Genomic DNA, 6,554 nt, shown 5'->3' with positions numbered 1-6,554 from the left:
ATAAATGTATCACCCTCAGATGTTATATGGAAACCATACAACATAGGTGGAAAACTAACTCTACTTGAACGCCTCAGATGTACAGACTCGTCAATCGGCTCAACAGGAGTTTCCTCCTCAGGTTGATCGCTAGTGTTTGAGGTTCCTTCACCGCTTGACTCTTGAAGCTCTTCAAGGTCAATTTGCCTCCTACTGTCTCCTTGGCCTATGAGCTCTCTCTCGTGAAATACTCCTCTCGTTGTAATGAAGACAACATTGTCACTCGGCCTTTAGAAGAGATAACCAAAGGATTTATGTGGGTAGCCGATAAAAATACACAGCTCACTACGAGGTTCGAGCTTGTCGTGAGTCTCGCGTCTCACGAAAGCCTCGCCACCCCAAACCTTGATGTGTGCTAACGAGGGAACCTTACCTGTCCACATCTTGTGAGGTGTTTTTCCAACCTTCTTAGTTGGGACTAGATTTAGGATATGGGCGGCAATCTCTAAGTCATACCCCCAGAATGAGATAGATAACGAAGCTCGACTCATCATGGAACGTACCATGTCCAACAAGGTTCGATTGCGCCTCTAAGCCACCCCATTAAGCTGTGGTGTCCTAGGTGGCGTCAATTGTGAAACAATTCCACATTCCTTAAGATAGTCAAGGAACTCGATACTAAGATACTCACCACCACGATCGGATCGGAGCATCTTTATCTTCCTGCCTAGCTGATTCTCCACTTCTTGTTTAAACTCTTTGAATTTCTCAAAGTTTTCTGACTTATGTTTGATTAAGTAGACATAGCCATATCTGTTGTAATCATCAGTAAAAGTCACATGGAAGCGGTTAGCATCCCTTGTGGCGGTTCTGAAGGGTCCACACACATCGGTGTGTATGAGGTCCAACAAACCTTCTCCCCTTTCACAAGTACCAGTGAAGGGTGACTTGGTCATCTTTCCAAGTAAGCAAGATTCGCAAGTGTCATCCGACCTTAAGTCGAATAACTCCAAAACTCCAGCCATTTGGAGTTGGCCTATGCGCTTCTTGCTGACATGTCCAAGACAACAATGCCACAAGCATGCCTTATCCAATTCATTGGAAGAATCAATGTGCAATACATTATTTCCTATGTTTTCTACAACCATCACAGTTTCATATACACCATTACAAGGTAATGCTTTAAAAAATAAAACACCATTATAAAAAGCATTAATAGCACCAATTTCATTATCAAATGAAAAAATAAAACCTTGTTTGTACAAACCATGAAAAGAAATAATATTTATCGCCATTTCGGACTAGTAGCAACAATTATTGAAATCTAACTCTCACCCACTATCAATCAATAAAGAGTAAACTCCAATATTGGTGACAAGTGAAACCTTCCTATTCCCCATGATCAAGTTTATCTTCCCGTGCTCCACATCCTTACTTCTTTTTAGGCCCTGCACATCAAAACAAATTTGAAATCCACAACCTGTATCAAGGACCCAAGAACAAGAATGTTATGAGTTATTAGATAGAATAGTATAAATATCTGCATGGGTGGCATTAACCTTCATATCTTTAACATCCTGCAAGTATTTGGGTAGCTTCGCTTCCAGTGCCCTTTCTCATGACAATAGAAACACTCTGCTTCCTTAGGAATGGTAGAGGGAGCAACAGAACCAACCTTGGTCCCACTTGAAGAGGATCCATCAAGAGACTTTCCCTTGCGGCTCTTAGAGGGAGCCTTCCTCTTCTTCTCCTTCCCTTGTCCAATTTCCAGAACAGGGGCGGTGGTAGGATTAGTAACAACCGATTTACCTTTGAGACTACTTTCAGCAGTCCTCCAAAGCCCTTGAAGTTTGCTAAGTGTGACCTCCTCCTTGTTCATATGATAGGTCATGCGGAACTGATCATAACATGGAGGTAAGGAGTGTAGAATGATATCTATAGTCAGCTCCTCATCGAAGTTCACGTTTAATTTTAGCAAACGCTCCACAAACCTTTGCATTTTCTGCAAGTGGGTCGTGATGGGTTCACCATCCTTCATCTTAGTTGTTATCATGGAAGAGATGATTTCATACCTCTCTTGAAGAGCACTCTGATGGTATCTTTCCATCAGGTCTTGGTACATCTCAAAAGGGTAGAAGTCCTCATAGGACTTTTGGAGTTCAGCTGTCATGGTGGTTAACATGATACAAGACACCTTGGTGGCATCCTTCTCATGAGTCCTAAACTCAGCGATCTCCTCAGGAGTAGCAGAAGACTCATAGATTTCCATAAGCTCCTTGTCTAGGATATATTCCTTTTCCTCATACCGAGTGACCATCCTGATGTTCCTAATATTGTCACTGAAGTTGGAACCATCAAAGATGACCCTCCCACACAAGATCATGAGAGAGAAGGAGCTAGTAGGGTTAGAGCTAGAAGCAGTGTTTGAAGACATCTGAAAAGAAAGAAAGATAAAGTTTAGAATAGATAAAAGTCCTTAATATAACACCCAAATGAAATATTAAGGCTAGGACCCAACACAATATTTTACAATTTGGAAGAGGGATGACGTAATCCAACTTGCAAATTATTTGAAGGTAGGTAAATGATGATTTACCAATTTCCACCATGAAAAACGAAATATATTACTAAGTTTTAATTAGATTGAAATTCCTAGATTCCTTTGAGATTCATTGAACTTTTCAATGGCATGTTTAAATCTCGATTATTCCCTTCAGGTTTATGACTGGGATACCGAGGATCACAAACAAGGTGTGAATAATAATGCAAAATAACTTGTACACTCGATGTCATCTATCACCTAATCAATGTGTCGATTAACCACACGCGCTCCATCGATCTCTGATAAACACCAAGCTACCCTTTGCCACCCTTACTAGTCCAAGTTAATGTGTCGGTTAACCACACACGCTCCATTAACCACTTGGCAAGGTGCAAAGTGCAATTTCATGGATTAGCATCAATTTTACATTTTCCTAAAGTAACTAAGATTGGGAATTTAATAAAACATTAAGTTACTTTATAATTTTCATTTTACTTTTAACGAGAATTAATGTCCTATCCTACCCGTTCGGCTAACGACCCTCCACCAGTCAAAGAAGCGGTGGGTGAGAGTGGACACCCATTAAACCACCATTTTATAGGCAATAACCTTATACCCCCCCTTATAGACCGGCTTTGTGGATGAGGCCTACTAACGGTAAGACTGAATTACCTTATACACATATATAATTATTAAACTTATAATATTATAATAGTATAAGGGTTGAATTTTAAACTTTTAAAATTCTAGGGTTTGGAATTAAAGTATTCATAAGTGTGACTTTACAAATTCCAGAACTTGAGGACAAGTTTTGACACTATTCAAAACTTTTCATTTTCTTAACTTATGAGTTTAATGACTTTTAAAGAAAAAGACTTCTGGTTTTCCATAACTTAAGGACAAGTTATGGAGTCCATTAAAACCATTTAGATCATTAATTTAATCAACACAATAATCAAATAATACATGTATGATCTAGTTAAACTCACAAGCATGATCATTACCTTATGGAAAAACAGATTTCATGGTTCAAAAAGCAGTTTGGGGTAATGATCCTAATCCAATTTCTGCCAAAACTCAAAATTCTGCACACACAGGAGCACCAACTCGGCGAATGAATGAATTGGACTCGTCGAGTGGTCAGTTTCTGAGTAGACTCGTTGAGTCACCCAGTGGACTCGGCGAGTTCACCTGTCCGAATGCAGAAATTCGATTTTTCCAACTTTGAAAACCAATAAAACATCAAGTATAATAGAAAACAATCCTAGGCTATGATACCACTGATGGGTTTTGAGCACTCTAATAACCTTAAGGTGCACATACAACCCTAAATGCTTTGGATCTATGTTTTCTCTAATTATACATGCAATTTGATTTTGCAAACCATTATCCTAACTAGCATGAAAAACATGGGTACTTGTGTAACAAAAACTAGTTAGTTGACATACCTTTTCTTGTAGCTTGTTTCCTTGGACCTTTAAGAGCCTAGCACCGCAAATGTGACGCCTCAAATGCTTCACACAACACCACCAACAATGGAGGACTTGAGAGAGGATCAGTTTCACACAAGAATCGGCTATGCTCTTCCAAAGATCACTAGGTCCCGATTTTAGTAGCCTAGGGTCTTCTTATATAGTGTGGCTAGGATTAGGGTTACATCCATGTAAACCCTAATGGGCATGACTTTTCATCTTACTTAGGATCCATGGGCTAAACCTCCATGGACTATCCATGGACTACCATATTGGTTTAGCCCATCCTAAATAACTATAAGCCCACACCGTAAGAATGATTGATTTACCAAATCAACCCCTTATATTTAATTAATCTCTTTTGATCACTAAATTAATTCCAAATTAATTATGGATCAATACTAATTAAATAGTAATATGATTTCATATTAACACATTAGAACTTATAATGTATTAATAAATCATAAATATCCTCTTCTCAAAAGTCCATCCTTACAAATTGTTCTGGTGTCATGCACCCAAATGGACCATGCTACTCTCGGGTCAAGTACATACCAATTATAGTTATGGGCTTAGACACTAAATCCAACACAATTGCCCTGAGGGGGAAAAGGTCATACTTGCCTCCTGTCTTCTGAAGGATAGCGCATGAGATTGGTGGGAGGAGGTTGGGCGCGTAGTGGGTGATGATGTTTTTGATTCGATGAACTGGGATGATTTTGTGACCAGGTTCATGGATAAGTTCACACTGGTGATTGAGGTGTAACAGTTGGCGGGAGTATTTCAAGATCTCTGCCAGACTACTGAGATGGTGGCTGAGATGACCGCTATGCTTCGGGGAAGGGCACTTTTGGTTCCGCAATATGCGGCGGATAAGGAGATGTAGAAGGCTCGGTATCATGAGATGTTGATGAGTGACATTCGGAAGTTTGTGAGCCGATCTATCTGCAAGACATTGGAGGATATGATGGTGAGGGCTAGAGAGAGAGAGAGGGAGTGAGAGAGATTGATTGATCTGAGGAAGAGGAAGCCGGATGAGGTTCACGTATCAGGGGGTTCGGGCAAGAGGCCCAAGGTTGTTGATATGAAAGGTAAGGGTCTGTAGGGCCCAGGTCGTTGCGGCAAGTGCAACAGATCGTACGATGGGCCGTGCAAGGTGGGTGGTTATGGCTTCTTCAAGTGCGGCCAGACTGGTCATGTTAGCAGGGATTGTACTGCTACCACCACGATCACCCCAGTATCTGACCTGATTTGCTTTCATTGGAAATAGAGAGGCCACAAGAAGGCCCATTGTTTGAGTTTGGCTGCAGCAGGACAGGTGTCAGTACCTGCTCTTGCAACTCTTCGGATTACTGATGGTCGCCAGGGCCGGGCAGATACACCTATGGTGAAGAGCAGGGCTTTTAAGTTGACGGCCGAGGAGGCTCGCACGGCACCAGATGTGGCTACGGGTATGTATCTTTTCCTTATCTCTTTATTTATATTGCACTGCTGCTTATATTTATGTATTTTATTTTAGGATCGTTCCTCGTGAACGATATTTCTACTTTGGTACTGTTTGATTTGGGGGCTAGCCGATCCTTTGTATCTCTTGCGCTTAGCAAGAGGTTTGCTGGAGCTCCGGGGGAGTTGAATTGTCCATTGGATGTCGAGATTAAAGATGATAGATTTGTTAGGGTTGCGAGGGTTCATCGGGGTTGTACCCTTGAGTTATTCATTTAGCAGCATCTGGTCAATTTTGTTCCCATTGCTTTGCGTAGGAACAAGGTTATTGTGGGTATGGATTGGTTGAGCCCTAATGGGGCAGTGATCGATTATGAGCATCAGTTAGTTTGGGTTTGGACCCCAAGTGGGGGATACTTAGTGGTTCATGGGGAGAGATCTCAGCATAGGCAGATTTTGTCTTCAATAGCGAGGGCTAGACGCTATCCTCTATAGGGTTGTTCTGGTTATGTCGCCTATGTTATGAATACCCGAAATAAGGGGAAGGCAACCATGGATGATGTGCCAATTATGCGAGATTAACCAAATGTGTTCCCGGAGGAGTTTCCTGGGGTGCCTTCGGAGAGGCAGGTCAAGTTTAGGATTGATCTGGTTCCTGGTGCGGCTCTGATAGCCAAAGCACCGTATCGGTTGGATCCTCCTGAGATGCATGTGTTGTCTACACAACTGCAGGAGCTGTTAGACAAGGGGTTCATTCGACTGAGCAATTCGCCTTGGGGAGCAACAATCTTTTTTGTGAAGAAGAAGGATGGCTCTTATCGTATGTGCATTGACTACCAGGAGCTGAATAAGGTAACGGTGAAGAACCGTTATCCACTCCCGAGGATCGATGATCTTTTTGACCAGCTTCAGAGTGCATCATGGTCCTCCAAGATTGATTTGCGATCGGGTTATCATGAGATGTAGTTTAAGAATGAGGATGTGCAGAAGACAACTTTCCAGACTCGTTATGGTCATTACGAGTTTGTCGTGATGCCCTTTGGGCTTACTAATGCTCCAGCCGTGTTCATGGATCTCATGAACCACATGTGTAGACCGATGTTGGATCGGTCTGTGAT

Source organism: Lactuca virosa, chromosome 2, assembly GCF_052849685.1.
Source record: "Lactuca virosa cultivar CGN04683 chromosome 2, Lactuca_virosa_CGN04683_v6, whole genome shotgun sequence".
Taxonomy (NCBI): Eukaryota; Viridiplantae; Streptophyta; class Magnoliopsida; order Asterales; family Asteraceae; genus Lactuca; species Lactuca virosa.
This window is presented reverse-complemented; position numbering follows the sequence as displayed.